Below are 20,097 nucleotides of genomic sequence, written 5' to 3' on the forward strand. Positions count from 1 at the left end.
CGATCTAAGCTCCACGATTACATTACAAATCAGACTGAATAGGCTGTTTGTGAAAAACAGAAATTTGATCAGCTTTGGGAAACTTGTGGAAAGGTACCTGCTACAGTAGAAACATAGATCACATACCCTGCAGGCAATATTACGCTGCCATTTGTGATCAGCTATTCCTGAACAACAAACTGCCACTTTTTAAGGAATGTGCTGAAGGGATATAAATGTTATGTCAGACTTCTCGACTGATTAGTCCAGCTGTCAAACATGGTGTGTTAAGAATCAGCCATTCATTCCAGCTATGCTGCATTTGTTGTTGTTTAGTCTTTTAGTCATGTCTGACTCTTCATGACCCCATGGACCAGAGCATGCCAGGCACTCCTGTCTTCCACTGCTTCCCGCAGTTTGGTCAAACTCATGCTGGTAGCTTCGAGAACACTGTCCAACCATCTCTTCCTCTGTCGTCCCCTTTTCCTTGTGCCCTCCAACTTTCCCAACATCAGGGTCTTTTCCCAGGAGTCTTCTCTTCTCTTCTCATGAGGTGGCCAAAGTATTGGAGCCTCAGCTTCAGGATCTGACCTTCCAGTGAGGATTCAGGGCTGATTTCCTTAAGAATTTGATCTTCCTGCAATCCATGGGGTTCTCAAGAGTCTTCTCCTATGCTGCATTACTTTTTTTTTTATTAATGGAGTGACATGTTTGGGACTAGAATAAGCAGGTGTGGGACCCATCTTTCTTGGCCATGGACTATTCTTGCTAGGGGTGATAGGAATTGTTCAGCAACATCTGCAGGGTCAAAGCTTCCACAGCCTTGTTTTTGAATAACCAATACTGCCATCACAGCTATTCATTTTTGCAGCTGGAAAAAAAATGGTCTAACGCTAACTTTCCACTGGAGACAGCTGGTGGAGATGAGACAGAGGCTACACTGTTTGACTGCTTCTTGTTTGCTCTTCTTTTATCTGCTTCCATTTTCTCAAAAGTGACATGTGTGCAGGTGGGTGGAGAATGAATTTATGCCATTAGTCAGCAAGTGCAGAATGGGTAAGGAGGTACTCTTCACAGTAAACATTTGTTCTTCACCTCTACTTGTGCCTTTCGTCCTTGGCATTGGCTTGGAGAGCTGAAATCTGGAGCCTAGCAATGTGTTTTTCTCTTTAAGCTAAAAGTACACCCTGTTCATTTGCTGATTCTTTTCGCTTATTTTTGTAGCCTCTCCCAAGCCTGGGAGAAAGTTGTTTGCTCTGCTGGGGTGCAGCCTTTCCAAGGTTAAAACATGCAACCTGCTTGTGATTACTCTCTGGAATTACATTTTGAAATGCTTTTTTATTACATTGTTTGGCACTTTCCTGTCTTGAGCAATCTAAGTTATAACATTCTGAGTTTGAATGAAATTGAAAGCTGGCAGCAAGGACCCATTACGCCACCAACCCATAAAGGGGTGGTGGTGGCTAAAATGCAGTCCTCCAGGCATTGTTGGACTACAACACCCATCAGCCCCAGCTATTATAGCCAATTAGGGATGGTGGAAGTTTAGTCCAACAACAACTGGCAGGCCAGATGGGTTCCACCCCTGCCTTAAAGTATAAATCATTCTAAGTCAGATTAATGCCAGTTGCTATGGAAATCGAAAATGAAATACTTTTATATTTACAGAACAGTCATGCCAACAGGAGCTTGATTATGTGACTAATATGCCACTAAAACAACCCGCTAAGTGACTTTATGATACGATTTGCAAACAAAGATATTAACTGCTACGGGGACCTTTGTAAATGTTTGCAACAATGGGCCTCCAGCAGTTGTTGCAAGTCACAAGAGGACCATGCACACCAGGGATGGAGAACCTTTCTCAGCCCCCAAGGGCTACAACCCCCTTCTTAGCAACCTATCGGTAGCCACATACCAAAGGGAAAAGTGGACATTAATTTTATCCTTTGCACAATAGGCTGGTTTCTGCACATACTGATGCACCACTTTCATCCAGGCAAGCAAGAGGAATCATTGAAGTTCAGGGGCAGATTCCAGCCAGGCAAGGGCACTCAAAGAGCATGGGATTTGCTTCAATAAGATGTAGCAATGGCCATCAACTTGGATGGCTTTAAAAGAGGATTGGACAAATTCATAGAGGCTATCAGTAGCTACTAGGCACAATGACTGTGCCCTGCCTCCAGTATGTTTCTGAATACTACTGCTGGAAACAGGAGGGGGGGAATGCTATTGTGCTCAAATCTTGCTTGTGGGCTTCTCATAAGCATCTGCTTGGCCACTGTGAGGACAGGACGCTGGTCTAGATGGGTCACTGGCTCCATCCAGCAGGCTCTTACGTTTTTAAGTGCCATCTAGAAAGGTATGGAGGGCCACACCAATAGATTCAACAGGACTTACTGCTGAGAGTATTGATGCTTAGGATTCTGCTGTTAATTTTTAGCAAGATCCTGCAATTCAGAGGCAAGAGGAGATTTGGAATTCTAGATTGCGTAAAGGATTATATGGGTTCTTTAAAGTTACATTGGTGAGTATGGGCCTAGCAGTTCACTGATCAAAGGGTTATCAAATCAAAAGTGTTCTGAAAAGATTAAGTTTTTCCTAAAGTGATAAGGAGAACTGTGGGATAATCCTGTCAGTGTGTGCATAGTACTCTCTGCAGTCAGTTTTTACAAAAATGATACACATCTTGTTGAACTGGAAGGGTGATCAGTGACTCACAAGAGAATGTAGTTAAACTACTTTTCCAGTGCACACATAAATAGTCTGATGGAAGTAAAAGCAGCTAGTTTTTATCAAGCTGACTGATATGGACATCACTAGATTTTATCCATTAACTTTCCTTCAATTTTTTGTTTTAAACTTACTTTAACATGGGTAGTAAGACTACATAAATATGTATACTCTCCCCTGAACTTTTGAAATATAGGAAATAATATTTTCCCTTTCAATATTTATATTTTCTTAAACAGTTCCACCCAACTTACTTTTTTTGTATCCATTTTAATTAGGTAAAGATTCCACAAATGATGCTTTAACCACAAGGGCATTCTTGCTTCGGAAATTTGTCAGAAAACAATAAAAATATAACTGCATTGTTCAGAATGTGATCAAATTAGATTTTTACATTTTTCAGCTCACTATGCGGATTTTAAAATTTTGGTCAAGTACTTTGAAAGTAAGCGGATATGTAGTACAAAACATTTGAGAGTGGGTAGGTAAAAGATACAAAGAAGCAAAAACATTTCTCTGTTTATTCTGATCAATAAAAAGCACTTGTAACTATCTACTTCTGTATAGGAACAGGGCCGGAATGTCTAACTGGCTTTTTCTCTTTTCAGGGTCTATGTAAAGTATTTCATTACAAGTATTTACAAAAGAAGTTCATAACTTGACTAAGAGCAAAGCAAAGTCCTTGGCTGAAGAAGTCTTTGTTTGAGTGCAGTATTAAATTGCAAACATGTGTTTTGTGTCAGGATCTTAGGTTTGCTCATTGGCTAAGGGAAAAAACCAGATTTCACTTGTTGGCATGTGCTCCTGTATCACATATAACTTTGACTGAACAAATGTCTGAACAAAACCTGAAAACCAAACAGTAACAGCACAGCAAGATTTGACTTGCTTTAGTGGCAAAGGAAATTCTTTGCTTAGCCTGAGAACATTGTATTGCAAATCCTAGTACATTTTTGCATATGTCTCCCTTACTGAAGTAGAAATATCAGTGGGAGGGTTCCAGAAATTGTTTTTGGTGACTCTAATCCTTGTCACTATCTAAATTACTTTGGGGTGACTTCTACTTATAGAATTGTAGAACTGGGAGGGATATGAAGGGTCATCTAGTCCAACCCCCTGAAGTAAGGGAATCATTTATTCTCTTGTATATTTGTGACTGATAACTAACAATTTTTAATTCTTTTATTCAGCATGAAATAAGATTTTAGGGATCCAAGAGAGTCAGATATAAATATAAAACTAACTTATATCAATGCACATCTTTCCTGTTCAACACAGGTAGCTAATTGTGCTGTCTCTCTATATTGATTCAAAATTTAAATGTGTTGAAGTCACACACACACACACACACACACACACACACATTATAGCTAAGCAAGAAGTACTGAATACTCACACCAAGGAAAAAAAGGTGAATTAGCAATAGTAAGATTTATTCAGCAAAACAGAACATTCATTACAATGTGATCAAGCACTGAAGCCTAAGCTCACTATTGTGAGATATGATAGGTTCCTTGGGGCAGGGAACTGCAGTGCTGCTTGCTTGACCTTGTGGTCTGCAGGTAGGGCGGAGAGGGTCGTGCCTTGTGACAAGTAGTGTGAGCAGGGAGGGAGGAAGTTTAGAGTGACTTCCCTGGTGAGCACTCAAGGGCACTCACATAGTGAAGGGATGTTCTCCCAATCTATTATTTATTGGTTAAATATCTTTCCTGCCCTTAACCATAAGGTTACAAAAATTCAGAAATATGATATTAAAATCCATTAAAACAATTGACCATCAATCATCAGCAGAAAAGGGTGGGTCAAAGGGATGAGGTGCATCTTCAGAATGTGAATGATGGGATCAGATGCACCTCAGTGGGGAGGGATTCCCACAGCTCTTGCTCAAGGAGAAACATGACAGACCAAACCTTGAACCCCGTGAGGTTCTTCCTTCTGAATGCTGGACACCAGGGGAGAGGAGAGGTGCTCCTCTAGGGCAACCCCTTCAACCAGCCATTTTAGGGAAGTGGGTAAAGGAAGGCTCTGATCAGTACATTTTAATGAGGGGCTTTGAGTCAAGATGGGTCTTGTCATCTGGGCAGTTCAGGACCTCCATACACACTGCCCAAGCTTGCGTCCCTGGGAGGTCACTTTGATGCTGTTAACACAGTGGTTTGGCTTCACTCCTGGAGGCACACTCCATTGTCTCTTGAGACAGACAGATGCCAATTACAAAAAGTTCCTCACTGCACATACCTTTTTTACATTAATAAAGTTGCCCCCTCAAACTCAATTAATGTCTTGCATCTTCATTCTGTGGTGGGGTGGGGGGCAAAAACTGTTAATATTAGGAACAGTAAGATTTATTTAGGAAAATGGAACACAAATTCAGGCGTATGTTAAAAATTTAAAAAGACAGAATATATCATTCTGTCTAACATACTGACTTGGCTTAGTACATTAAATGCATAGATCAGAGCTAAAATGCTAGAGTCAATACAGTACACTTTAATAACACTTATTAATAAAGGAAGGAACCTTTTGGTGATAATGTCAAATCTCTCATGGGGCAGAACCGATAATCAGAAAGTGGTTTAAATTTCTGTACAGGGAGCAACGAATTAATTTTTATGCAGATCACATAGAGAATGTTGGAAATGGCCTCAAGAATCTAATAAACACAGTCAAGGGACTCTTAAGAGATGTCAACAGAACTATCAGGAAGGAAGCCAAATAGGAATTCAAAGGATATGGTTGCATCCAGCCTACCATTTCATAGCATGCTTTGGATTCAAAGACACCCAAAGGAAGTCCAGCTCACAGGTAACTTTCACTAAGGAAAAGCTTATTCTGTTATATAACTTGCAGAATATGTTTGAGACTGTGACAGTGTGTGTGTGTGTGTGTGTGTGTGTGTGTGTAGCTGCTTTGACTCTGTTTGCTCTTGGAAACAAACCATGAAGCAATAGGGATGCTGGGGTGTGGGGAGGAGAACAGCAAACAACTAGCAAATAAGCTACCACTGATGCCTTGGGGCAGGAGCTGATAACTTGCCTTGAACTCTAGACTCAATGACTGCCAAATTTGAGAGAAGGGGCACGCATGCATAAGTAGCATGATATCTTTTCAATCAATTGGTTAGGATTGAAATGAATATTGGATTCTTATTATAGCATGGGAATAGTATGGCACACAGTTGGGATCAGAGGCTTAAAAACGACACTAATGTACGCTCTTTTCAACATGATAATAAATAGATTTGTGCTAGTATTAGTTAATATTGGCTGTTGGTCTCTTTGGATCTGTGAGGCATGGAGTTCATTGTGGGGTGACTTTGTGACATATGTCTTATGAAATGCAATACAATTGTATAAATGTGATGTTGCAGAGAAGAACCTTTTGGGTCTAATTTGCTCGTGATGTAACCCAGGAGGCTTTACGAAGATAAATACACACACAAGTCTAGGTCAGCGGGGACCTGGGAGAAATCCTCAGCAAATCATGAGGTAAAAGGGCTTGCTTTGTAGTTTCCCTGTCTAAAGATAAGGGATTCCCTTCTGGATGTGTGACCCTACAAACTGACCAGGCAATACAGGTGACCTTATTTTGGAAAGATCTGGCAGCTGTCAGGGCCAAGCAGGACATTTATTAATAATACATATATTATTAATTTTCAATCTAAAATCTATATTTCACACATCCTCCAAGGAGCTCATTGTGGCATACGTGGTTCTTCCCTCTCACATTTCATCCTCACAGCAGCCTTATGTGGTTGGTTAGACTGAGAGGGTATGACTGGCACAAGGTCACAGTTTTGTAGCTGAGTAAAGATTTGGACGTGAGTCTTCTCGGTTCTAAACTGACCTTCTGCTATATCACACTGACTCCTAATGACTGGGGCAAGCATGTTAAGGCATTATGCTCTTGCTTTCACTGTTTCTGGTTGTTTCTGGCTGGTAACTACTTGGTGTGCTGAATCATGCTACGATGTTTGTGAGAGACTATAGAGACTGTTATACAAAGAGAATCCATAATTTTCCAGAGTCAATATGTTAACTGACCTTGGAGGGTTGTATCTTTCCTGCCTTATCTAGTGCAGTAAAATCTCCAGAAATAGTCTTGCCCTGGTGCACTAAACAGAACCACAGTAGGGCTCAGAGGTTTCAACTCCCTCAGTTATGTTCTGTATGGCATTATGGAAACAAGAGTTACTAAGGAAAGTAACAGAGTACTCTTTATTCAAAGTTTACATAATAGTTTTACCTCCAAGGTTTTTTTGTTTTTTTTTTAATGGCTAACAGATCCTGGGCCAAGCCAGTTTTTCAACTTCTGCATAAAGATGCAAGTGATAACAAATTGGAGGCTTCATATGACTATCTTCAGGGTAACTATTGCTATTGTAGAATACTGCATTGTCCCTAGTAGAAACAAGCTATGGGAATTGGTTTTCCATAAGCTTATCTTGCTGTAATGTTTAATGGTAGATCCGTTCACACGGGAGTCATTTTTCAAGTTATCAGCATAGAAATGCAGGTTCGTTGCTGTCACATGGCAAAAGAAGGCATCATCTATTCAATTATAAGATTAAAAGGTTATGCTAGTAGTCATCAACTTTCTAAGGGCTTTCAGGCCTGGAATGTTATGTTTGTTTTTATATGGTGTACTTAGTTCTTTTCGGCTTAGCTTCTCTGCATTTTTATACAGTGGTACCTCTGGTTACGAACTTAATTCGTTCCAGAGGTCTGTTCTTAACCTGAAACCGTTCTTAACCTGAGGAACCACTATAGCTAATGGGGCCTCCTGCTGCCGCCACGCGATTTATGTTCTCATCCTGAGGTTAGGTTCTTAACCTACTTCTGGGTTAGTGGAGTCTGTAACCTGAAGTGTTTGTAACCTGAGGTACTACTGTGTTGCTTTGAGATTGTGTGTGCGTGTAATGAAATGATGCAAGCTGCCATGGTTAAGGCATATACATTGAAAAGGTGGTATGTAAATTTTCAAATGAATTAGTAAAACCAAGATCTGGACTGTACCACCATGGACTAGTTGTAGGTTCACATGACAGAATACTGCCTTATGCAGGAGGGTGGGGAACCTAGACATAGAAAGCTACCCTGTCAGGGAGAAGGTTGGACTAGAATCACTCTTGCTGAAATGCTAAGTTCCTGTGTGTGGGGAACCCTTGGGTGAAATGGATGTGAACCCCTACCTACGATGTGAAGAGGTTCACCACTGCTGTTTGTTGCAACTAGACTAGAGAGGACACTCTTTTGTCGATCCTCAGAGTTACAGTGGAGCATAAAAGAAGAAAAGGAAGAAGCCTCTGATATATGTTTCACAGAGCCTATCCAAGGCAGGGGTCAGCAACCTTTTTCAGCCGTGGGCCGGGTCCACTGTCCCTCAGACCTTGTGGGGGGCTGGACTATTATTTTTTTGGGGGGGGGAATGAACGAATTCCTATGCCCCACAAATAACCCAGAGATGCATTTTAAATAAAAGCACACACTCTACTCATGTAAAATCACCAGGCAGGCTCCACAAATAACTCAGAGATGCATTTTAAATAAAAGGACACATTCTACTCATGTAAAAACATGCTGATTCCCGGACTGTCTGCAGGCTGGATTTAGAAGGCGATTGGGCTGGATCCGGCCCTTGGGCCTTAGTTTGCCTACCCATGATATAAGGCTTTAAACAGGAGTTGGGAACCTATTTCAACCTTTTGCTTTCCATTATCGTCAAACCTCTGTGGTAACATGCCAGTGGTAGTTGGCTAGTAGCCACTAATAGCCACAACCTCCATTAATTTGTCTTAATTCTCTTTTAAATCCATCCAAGTTAGTGGCCATCACTGCCTCCTCTGTAACTATATCCTGAGTGACTTTCTTTGTTTTGCCCTGAATTTTCCAACATTCAACTTCATATATCTCCAAGCTCTAGTATTATGAGGGACCAAAAAAAAATCATTGTCTGTTTTCTCAACACCATGCATTATTTTATAAACTTCTATTTCAGACTATCAAATCAACTTCTTAGGTGGGTGTTACAAGAAAATTCCTGAAAGACAGTGCTTCTGGATCTGTGTATACCAGATAGTAGGGGTCATCATTCATTATATGTTATATTGCAAGATTTACAAAATTCCAAAGGCAAAATATTTAAAGAAAATTCAAGAGCCAACCACCACTCTCAGTGACGTTGATAAAATCAAACATCTCATGTCTAGTGTAGCTAAGCCTGTTATGTTTAGCTAAGTTTGCAGTCAAAGCTTCCCAACTCAGGAAAACCTAGGAGTTTAGCCTTGTGACCTGAAATATATGGTATGCCATATTTGCATGTATATTTTATGCATTATATGTGTTTTATTACATGTATTTTATTATGCTGTTTTCGTGGTACTGTAGCTGTATTAGTTTGTTGCAGTAAAACCAATGATGTATCTTGTGATACCTTACAGAATACACAAATTTATTGTGATGTGAGTGTTCACAATTTAAAATCTACTTCATTAGCTGCAAGATCACATCTCATTAAGTGGGCTCTAGTCCACAAAAGCTTATGCCATATTGAATTTGTTCCTGTTAGGTGCCACAATACTTTTGGGGTTGTCAATATTTTGTGGGAATGAGTCAAATGCATAACGGGAAATTTAAGTTCACACAATTAAAGTGGATTAAATTGCTTTGTTACCCTAAACATTCACTTTAAAAAAGAAATTAACTTTTTGCAGTTAGGAAAATGACTTATAAATGCACTGAAATGTGTAGTAACAATGAATAATAGAAAGATTATAAGCACTCTGCAAATAAATCAGGATGAATGCAGATTGTTGTATAATCATCCCACAAACAAACCAGAACAAATGCTCCATAAAGACTAGACATAGTCTAATCTCTGTGTAAGCTTTGTGCAAGCAAATCAAAGTGAATGCTCAATAAACAGGTTGTCTGGGAGAGCCCTTTGGCATTGTCATCCTTTCCCTGGCAGGTGTCAGTGGGAGTTCTCCACTGCTCAGGTTAATAGCAGGGAGCGGATTTTAACTGGGATTGCTGTTGGGGAGGAAAATGTTAAATTAACCTCCCTATTTTCTGCAGTCCTAATGAAAACTGGCCCCTGCATCTTTTTAGTAAACAAAGGGGGGAGCACTTAATGAATTTTCTAAGTTGCATTTACTTTCATGGGCTCTGTCTCCATTGGGACATCTTCACTGCTTCCATCCAGTCCTGAACATCCTGCCTAATTCCTGAACTTCTGAATCATGACTCCTGAATGGTGTGTCTTCTGCCAAGCCTTTACCACTGCTTGCCTGAATAAACACTTCTTTTTTACTTACACATAAGAGGCTTTGTGTATGTTGTAGCATCACATGCAGTCTAGCCTAAGCAAGATCGCTCCCTTTAAGAAAGATAACACAATAATACAATCCTATGCCTATTTACTTGGAAGGAAGTCCCTCCCAGGTCAGTTGAACTTACTGCCTGTAACTATATGTAGGACTGAGCCTAAGCACACAGAACTTTTCAGAAGCAAAGGCTAGTTAACTGGGCAGAAAAATACTTTTCCACGATATGGAAAGCGAATGTTCATGCTGTTTTAGTTGACAGAGCCCAAATACTAATAATTTCCAAAACATTTAATGCAATGGTTTAGATAGAAAGAAATGTGAGTGGAAGTGGAGAATATAGTGTTATTCCATGGACTCTTACAAAACTGCTAAAGTTTCTCAAAATAGCACCACCATGCTTAGGAGTAGTATTACAGAATGAGAAACAAGGAGAATAAGGAAAATATATACTGTACAGGCTGGAGTGGGCTATTAGAAGGGCCTGACGGGGGGGGGGGGGATAATTTCTTCTTTTTCTAGGTCAGAACCAATCCTGCCATGAGCAGAAGCGGTTTTTGAGTAGTACAGGGGTGGCCAACTCCCAAGAGACTGATCTACTCACAGAGTTAAAAGCTGGCAGTGATCTACTGCCTTTTGGGGGGTTCAGGTCAAAGTTCTTGAGGTTGGCAGGAGCAGGGATCGAGCAATGGGAGCTCACCCCATTGTGGGGATTCGAACTGCCGACCTTCTGACTGGCAAGCCCTAGGCTCTGTGGTTTAGACCACAGCGTCACCCGCGTCCCTTGAGTACAACTGCATATTTGGATAAAATCATTATTTTGTGCCAGAATACCTGAAGATTATTTTTTTCCTCTGTTTTTGTTCTTTTGCTTAAGAAAGCAGTCTGTTTGATAAAAGGGTCATAGATTAAATTGTAAGGGCCAGGTTGTTTCTAGGAGCACAGGTTGTTTCTAGGGGCACAACGGATTTTTAAAAAGAAAACAAAAAAAGCCTTAGATTTTTTTTTTAAGAGCACTGATGTTCATCTACCCTCATGGACAGAGGAAGATTTGGCTTCAGAACAGAGTGGTCCTGCTTGATTATACAGTAATGCAAGCACAAGTTTTGCGTCAGTCCAACAAAAAGATGTGACTAGACATAGTAACTGTCTTGGGGTTAATACGTGCCTAAGCTCATAGTGCAAATATGGACAATCATTTGATCAAGTATAGCAAACAAAGCTTAGCAACAGCTGTGCTTACAGCACAGCGGTCAGCTCCCCAAATCAGTTTGCACAAGAGTCAGGCAGCTCAAACCCCGCAGTTGACCCAGAAAGACCTGGCTATGGAAAGCAGTGACCCTTCCAGATGGGTGTCCGTTGTGGGATTAATGCTCACCATACATACAATTTTTTGCAGTCCCCATACACCACCTTTGGTATCAAAATGCCAGCCTATATATAACCCAAATTTCCCCTTACCAAAGGAAATCCACTAAGTAAAAAACATCCTGCTGCCAATGTGAGATTGGCAATATTTCAGTGACCCATTTGCAAATTAAGCAATCCCTGGTGGTCAGACATACTAGTACAAACTCTGGGCCAGATTCCTGGAGTAAAACATATTTTTCTAGCTTTTATTATATAGCTCTTTAAATGTGAATTAGTTTTTCCTCTTTTTTAAAATCTGGGAAGGTACTCCTTATCAGAATTGAGTCCCAAGTTGCTAAGGACTTTATATCCTCATAACAAAATCCTGAATCAGTAGCTCAGCAACAGTGAGTGTTGTGCTTTAAGGTGGTCATATATCCCTTCTCATTGCCTCCCGCAGCAACCAGGCTTCAGCATTCTGCACCCTAAATCAGCTGCCTGAGCTGACTACCTCACTCTGCCTAATGACAGAGCTGGTCCTGGTGCCAAGTCTCTCCATATATTAATATTTAAAGGATGCTTTAACAATGAGCCAAATATTAGTCCTTTATTATTCTCCCCCCTCACCATTTATAACAACTGATGGATTAGGAATCAACTTGAAATCTGACAAATTTGGATTGGGTTGAGTGAATCTTACAGTAGTAAAAGGAAAGAACAAGTAGAATGGTGTTTCAGCAGCAGCTAGCAAGCCAGCTAATATGTATGTGCCTCTTACTGTCTGGAAGTGAGAGGTGATTATGCAGATATAAAAAATGTGGCTTCAATTTCTCAAGGTTTTCTGAGGGTCAATGCCACACTGCTGCAAGGTTCATCAGCTACATAGAAAGGGGACATTGCTTAGTAGCTAAATCAACACCAGCATGAATGGAGCTTTTGTGTATGCTTCTGTTGTGTGTGCCTTGGAAAGTATACAGAGCAGAAACAAAACATCTTTTGACAGAAAGAGGAAAAACAAAGCTGAAATTCTTAACTATCCACGCCTAGCTAAAAAACTGACACACAAGTTCTGCATTTAGGCAGACATTCAAGGATTTGGATTATCTTTAGGGTTTTTTAAAACTGTGTTTTCATAACTAAAAATCATATCAGAAAATGTAGGTAGATTAATTTTTCCTTGTAAGAGTGGCTCTGAACATTGCAGGTGTTCAAGCTCAAAAGACTGGAAATTCAGAAAATAAGATAGAAAATCACCAGTCATGTTTGTTTGGTCAATTATCTACAGAGGTTTCTCAGACAAGAGCTAGGCTAGTAGAAGACAAAGCAACATAAGATAAGGTGGTTTATTATCACAAACTTTGAGTCATCTATCCCTTATACTACTCATGTAACTGAAATTCTATACATATTAATAACACAAAGTTGTTATAAGAATTTAAGGTCTCAAATATATAAATTGAATGTACAAGGAAAACACGTACATATATATATATATATATATATATATACACACCACATGTCTGAAACAGTACAGGAAGACAGTCCTGAAACCATTTTGACTCTCCCAAACTGACCAATGTTTCTCTGCAAGGAAATGAAATGAAAAAACCTCCCCACTGTCTTTGTGCTCACAAATCCTGGCTTAAAGGCACATTTAAGGTGTGAATAGAGTGAGCCTCTGACCTGGCTCAGGAATTAAGTATTTATCATTACAAAAGAATGGCCAGGCTGCCAGGGTGATCCAATCCGTGACCATTGACAGGTTTTCTGCCAGACAGGATTTTGCTGGAGACCACCTCTTTCTGTGATGTATGTATGATGTATTGGGGTGGTCTTGAGTTTGAGGGTGGGCAATTTCAAAAGTCTATATAAGAGCTGGCACACCTTTGTTCTGGGTCCTCCTCTCTCCTGCATGTGGGGGGAGCACCCTGTTGCAACTGTTTTAATTAAGATCAGGCTTACTAGCTGCTTTGCTTCTCAATATTCTCTGGTTGGCCTCTGTTATTTTCTCCTACCAATAGGGAACCCACTTAAGGACTCTATACGGGCTCTTGGATACCCCATAAGGGAAAAAGGGCAGATTTTGTTTACCACGAAGTAATGAATGAAAAAAAGTAAATTAATTGACTCATTGATTCATATAGAAAAATAGTAAAAACCATCTTATACACATGATCACAACACTTGAAGATGAGGGAATATAAACTAAATCAGTTTGGGTTGTTTTGAAAACTATCTTAAACAAAAGTTTTAGAATTATCAGTTTAGAATAATAACCTAAATCTTAACGTGACAGATTAGCAATAGAATGAGGGCAGGAGGACTCCCAAAATATATCAGCTTTCACCGTCTAGAATTTCTATAATGCCTTACTAAGTATCCTTTTACACGCAATCCCTCCCCTCCATATTTTGGGGTAGTTCAAACCTCTTCATTGTGCATTAACAGAGCAGAAGCACAAGAAGGTGTGTGGAAAGACTGCAGGCACATACTTTTAATAATAAAAAAATAAATCAGCCCGTATTTAAGAAAATTTGAGTTTACATGGTATTTGAAAAAAAAAAAAAAGCCAGAAAAGTTCAACAACAAAAAGCATAAAACATAAGAGTAGCCATGCAAGTTCTCACATTGCCTGAGCTCTGATGTTTGTCTGGCTAAGAGATCGTCACATACTTCAGAAAATAGTACATACTTTGTTTCACTGAATGTCTCTCTGAGGTATGGAAGCGAGAGCTGGACCATAAAGAAGGCTGATCGTCGTAGAATAGATGCTTTTGAGTTATGGTGCTGGAGGAGACTCTTGAGAGTCCCATGGACTGCAAGAAGATCAAACCTATCCATTCTGAAGGAAATCAGCCCTGAGTGCTCACTGGAAGGACAGATCCTGAAGCTGAAGCTCCAATACTTTGGCCACCTCATAAGAAGAGAAGACTCCCTGGAAAAGACCCTGATGCTGGGAAAGATTGAGGGCCCAAGGAGAAGGGGACGACGGAGGACGAGATGGTTGGACAGTGTTCTGGAAGCTACCAACCAAACTGAGTTTGACCAAACTGCAGGAGGCGGTGGAAGACAGGAGTACCTGGCATGCTCTGGTCCATGGGGTCACGAAGAGTCGGACATGACTAAATGACTAAACAATAACAAACATCAACAAATTGTGATGATAACTACAGGTACTTAATTCCTGAATCCAGGTCACAGACTCACCCTATTCACACAGAGACACCCTTAAGACAGGATTTGTGAACAAAGAGACAATGGGGAGGCTTTTCCATTTCCTTCCTCCTTGCAGAGAAATATTTGAGGTGACTTAAAGATTCAAAATGGCTTTAGGACTGTTTTCCTGTACTGTTTCCAGACATGTGGTTTGTTTGTTTGTTTGTTTGTTTGTTTGTTTGTTTGTTTATGTGTTTGCCTTGTGCAGTAATGAACATTTATTTTATATAAATAAGACCTTAAAATTACTCAGAGGAGAAGCAGAGTGGAGTTCATTCCTTCTGGCAAGCTGAAAAGCCTGGCTGATGGAATATTCAACATGCTGAAGTCTTTCCATACTTGTTATCGTTACTTATCCAACAGAATTCAAAAAGAGGAAGGGATTGTCTTCTTGTGAGTGAAAGACTAATGCTCAAAGGAAATGGCACATTCAAACTACCGTATTTTTCGCCTTATAGGACACACTTTTCCCCTCCAAAAATGAAGGGGAAATGTGTGTGCGTCCTATGGAGCGAATGCAGGCTTTTGCTGAAGCCTGGAGAGCGAGAGGAGTCGGTGCGCACCAACCCCTCTCGCTCTCCAGGCTTCAGGAAGCTATCCGCAAGCCTTGGCAGCCCGCGGGAGTTCCCACCGGGCTCCCAAGGCTTGCGGACAGCAGCCTGTAGCCCGAAACCTGGGGAGCGCAGCGGAGCACGCCCTGGGCTTCGGGCATATATCCGCAAGCCTGGGGAGACCGGCGGGAGTTCCGACCCCTCTTGATCTCCAGGCTTCAGGAAGCTATCTGCAAGCCTAGGGAGGGAACTCCCTCCCTAGGGAACTCCCTCCCTCAGGGAACTCCTGCCGGTCTCCCCAGGCTTGCGGATATCTGCCCGAAGCCCGCGCCTGGGGGGCGAAATAGCAGCCAGCCCTGCGGATTCCAGCCCCACGCCTGGGGGGGGGAATAATTTTTTTTCTTTATCCCCCCCCCCCCAACTAGGTGTGCCCTGTGGGCTGGTGCACCCTATAGGGCGAAAAATACGGTATGTCCAAGCACAGGCTGTTTCCAGTAGGGTTTTAGGCCTCAAATATAGAGACAGTCATTAGTTTACCAGAATTTAAAATCCAGGTAATTCCCTTAAAACTTCCTCCTTTCTAAGGACTATGGCATTTGTCAGAATGCTTTGAAAAGATTCAACAGACAGCAATCACATTCATACTAGCTTGAAAAAAGATAGAAGGCTATTCAAGATACCCAATTGTATCCATTACAAGATACCCAATTGTAAACATTAATCCAAACAGATTCAACAAAAGGCAATCAAATATAGAAAATTAATTACAAAAACTTCTTTGGAGCTAAGTCCCCTACTAACATCCACACAATATTTCTCATTACAAGGAACAAACAGTTCTACTCCACACTTGTGTATGATCATGCAGGCTGTTCATTCATTTCAAGTTCAGGGAACATCAAAAGCAAAATACCATCCTACTCTGTTTATTTCCAGAATGGAATGTATCTGAGTCTTAATTCTAGATCACTAAGTTCCTCTTGAAGTGTGTATACAAAAACTTCCTCAAGTGACTCAACAAGGTGTTCATACAAATGAACACATATTATTGTCACAAATCAGTGCTTACGTAGCCAGCGTCTGCTACAACCAGGCTTTCCCCCCTCCCCGCCTCCAGAGCTTAAAAAGAAAAAAACCCTATAGCTTTTCCTGCTTTTTATCACCAAAGTAGACAGAATAATTTTTAAAAGGAACTCGACAGGTTGTATTATGCCTTCTTCCACCAGATCTACTTCCACTGATTTGAGGAACATGGATACAAATCTTCAAAATCTGTAGATTATGCAAGTGCAACAAAGGAGTATTTGTCCAATACGTAAATGTCCCTTATTGTGCTAACAATCCCTTCTTGGTGGTTGGGGCTGCCAAAATGTTTTATACCATCATAATTACCTGTGACATAGCTACCTGATAGGAATAACTTTTTTATTCCCTGGAATTTTACACCTTCCTGTGGTGCTCTGTCTATTTTCTGAGAGATGTTCTTACTAGCATATTATCCCACCTTAGCTCACAAAAACATTATTTGAGTATAACCAGAATTTTAAAAGAATATGTTTTATTTTCAATATTTATATGGAACTAGACTTTGGAAAACTACAGTGGAACCTCGTGTTACGTACTGTCCTCCTTGCAAACGCTTTGGGTTATGAGCTCCGCTAACCCCAAAGTAGATGCTCCCGGTTGCAAAATTTGCCCAGGATGCGAGCGGAAATCGTGTGCTGGCAGCGCAGCAACAGGCATCATTATGAGCGGTTTCAGCTTAAGAACGGACCTTCTGAACGAATTAATCTCTTAACGGGAGGTACCACTGTATTCTGATTCAACAGCTCCCTCTAGTGAATTACAGAAATTATGGCTTCAACTGAGAAGTTTACTTTTCAATATTTCATGTGTGCTTTTTCTGACCACCTTGTTAAGTGACTCCAAGATGGTGGCTTATTTTACAAAGGTCAGCAACTTCTGGAAAACCTTATCTGTGTACCTGAGACTGCAGTCCAGTACTCACTTGCCTGGGAAAAAGTCTCAATGAAATAAATGGAACTTAAGTCTAAATAGACATGTATGTCTATTGCACTGAGACTTTGGTTACATACAAACCATACATTTAAAGCACCCCCCATATATTCCCTACTGGAAATAGTATAGGCCTGGAGAGTTAAGAGCATTCTTTTCAGTATTAAAGGATGTCTTTTATTGTTTGTTTGTTTGTTAAATATGTATACCTCCCTTCATCCGAAGATCACAAGACAGCTCACAACATAAAAATACAAAATGAGAATACAAAACACATAATAAAATAAAAACTAACACAAACCAACAACCCCCTCCCTCCCTCACATATTAGCAGGGTAGGACTTTTTACTGAACTTTGTGATTTGCAATTCTTATAGAAATTTTTAAAAAACAAAAACCTGGAAAGCTGATTAAATCAATGATTCAGGGAAAGACTAGATGACCCTTGTGGTCCCTTCCAACTCTGCAATTCTATAAGTCTATGAAATACTCTATACTCAACAACTGTTGGCTATGGGGCCATAGGATTTGGCAGACGCCCCACTACACTGACAGAACACGAGATATTTTGTCACCATGACAGATACACCGGTGGAACACTCCATTGTCTGCTCTCTCAAGTACCCTGGAGTGTGATGTTGCCAGGGTGTTTGAGGCAGTCGAATGGAAGGAGGGGAGGAGGAAGCGGTGGAGAAATGATAACGAAAATTATTGAGATGCTGCCTGGCAAGGCTGGCTTATTGGGCAAAACAGATGAGGGAGAAGGTTGGTTATGCAAGTTACCACCAGGAGAGAGAGTCAAAAGGACTGGGCCTTGCAAGAGTCAGGCTATTGGTCCACGAAGGCTTCCCGGAGTTGTATGCTGGATTCAAACCAGAGATCCTCTGCATGCAAAATGTAAGGTGTTCCACCTGGCCAGGGCTCCTTAACGTGATCATGGCATCTTTGAGTAGTTTTTGGGCTGGGAGCAAGAGGGAGCAGGCATACTTCCCCCTTTTCCCCTGGTGGGTCCTGAATTCCCATCTCCTGCTTCTCAACTCGGTGCATATCTGTATTTCTCATTGCTGATTCTTCACCTGGCCCTTTCCCTTTGAAGGTGCAACCCCCCTCCCAACATCTTTCCCTCCCTGTGTGGGATCAGAATCCCAGGGATGATTTATATGCACTCTGCAGGTACTCTGCCCAGGGAGCTTATGCATATGTTGTATTACGTGGCCTCTCCTTCATTCCAGATAGTTCTTGTGAGGAGCATAAGGGATTCAAACCTCTACCGACAAGGATAGCTGGAGACTTGCTATACTATGGGCATTGCTGGCTGTGCCTGGGAGTGATGACTTGAGAGTGGTCTGGCATCACTGTACATGCAACAATGCTGAGGGCATGTCCTTGTTGTGGATTCACTGGCCTCTTTTGCAGGCAGTACATCTGACTGTTCAGCATTCACAGTCTATTGAGGGTTGCTGGGGCAGTGTCTGCTATTTCATACCACTTTTCTATGTTTTCTGTTTCCCTCCTTCTGTACCAAGCTGAGCACACGTAGAATATGGTGGCCATCCTGGTGGAATTTCACCTCCCTCCCCTGCTCAGGTATAGAGTATATGACTGCTTTATTCAGTAAGGGTTTTCCTGCCCCCCAGGTGATTTAAATTAATTGGCAAAGCCCAGTGGTATGGTTTTTTAATTGGAAATTAACTATAAAGGTAAAGGTAAAGGTACCCCTGCCCGTACGGGCCAGTCTTGACAGACTCTAGGGTTGTGCGCCCATCTCACTCAAGAGGCCGGGGGCCAGCGCTGTCCGGAGACACTTCTGGGTCACGTGGCCAGCGTGACATCGCTGCTCTGGCGAGCCAGAGCCGCACACGGAAACGCCATTTACCTTCCCGCTAGTACTTGCAGGTTAACCAAGTGAGTTACTTCATCACACTAAATTCTTACCGTTTGTAGATAAAAAATGGATCAACTGCTTATTCTTTAAGAGAGATGCTTAGCAGAAAAAATGTCTGGATAACCTAACCAAGCAACAAGCAGTCTGTGCTCCTCGTATCATTAAATCATGAGCAGCAGAGTAACAATGCAGTAAGCTTTTGAATCAAGAGTTTCCTCAAGTGGTTTTAAGGTCTGTTGATTTGTTCTCAATGCTTCAGAAATCAGAGACCGTTGTAAAACTAGACAGGATGCTTATAAACACTGTGGCTTTTTCCCAAGAGGTGGCAGCAACTTCAAAATTAGTCCCTTGGGTATTCAGAGGAAATAAGAGTATCACTTTTCATCTTCCTCAAGGACGCTTATGTGTCAGCAATTGCAATCTAATAAAAACCTACGGGGTTGGGGTTTTTATTTTAGAACGGGGGAAATTATTTTTTTATCTAGTGTTTTATCCCCACATCAACGATTTGAATAGTGAGGGGTAGTGACCCTATTTTATTGCAAGGGTTGGCTAACTGAACTTAGTTTAAAGGATTTAATTTTTCATTGCTATTATCATTAGTGCACTGGGTTTTTGTTTTTTTAATGAACCATGTATGTCACCGTGAGCTCCTTGGAGAAAAAGGTGTATAAATGCAGTAAACGAATGAACGCTGAGGTAAAATAAAATTATTTTAAGTACATACATAAATCAAGAAACACCCAGTGAGTTCAATGGGACTTACGCACTGGTTATATGTGCTTAGGCGTATCTGCCAGCGAAGGAAAAAGCATTTACACACATCCAGAGTGAGGGGAGCGACTTCCACACGCCGCCCTTCGGCGCCTCTTTCTCCACCTCAACTGAGCACAGACCGCCCTTCGGCGCCTCTTTCCCGCTTCCCAGAAAACTCCCTCACGCGCCCTAATGGCCGTCACCCGGCAACATCCAATCAGCGCCTCGCCTGGGAAGCGCCAATAAGAACGTCCCGCTGCTGGCGTGGACTCGTCCTAGCTCTCCTA

At 41.3% G+C, this 20,097-nt stretch overlaps 1 long non-coding RNA gene across 1 annotated transcript in view; it reads right to left on the minus strand.

The window, feature by feature from the left end:
• Positions 1-20,022, minus strand: part of LOC310660112 — a 28,139-nt gene extending 8,117 nt beyond the window's left edge. Inside the window, exons 1-2 of the long non-coding RNA XR_014503203.1 lie at positions 19,825-20,022; positions 4,951-5,008 (exon numbers count right to left, since the gene is read on the minus strand). This is a non-coding gene — a long non-coding RNA (uncharacterized lncRNA). The remainder of the gene's footprint in view (positions 1-4,950; positions 5,009-19,824) is intronic.
• Positions 20,023-20,097: the final 75 nt, after the last annotated feature.

This window comes from Podarcis tiliguerta, assembly GCF_965153285.1.
Source record: "Podarcis tiliguerta genome assembly, chromosome: 11".
In the NCBI taxonomy this organism is placed as follows: Eukaryota; Metazoa; Chordata; class Lepidosauria; order Squamata; family Lacertidae; genus Podarcis; species Podarcis tiliguerta.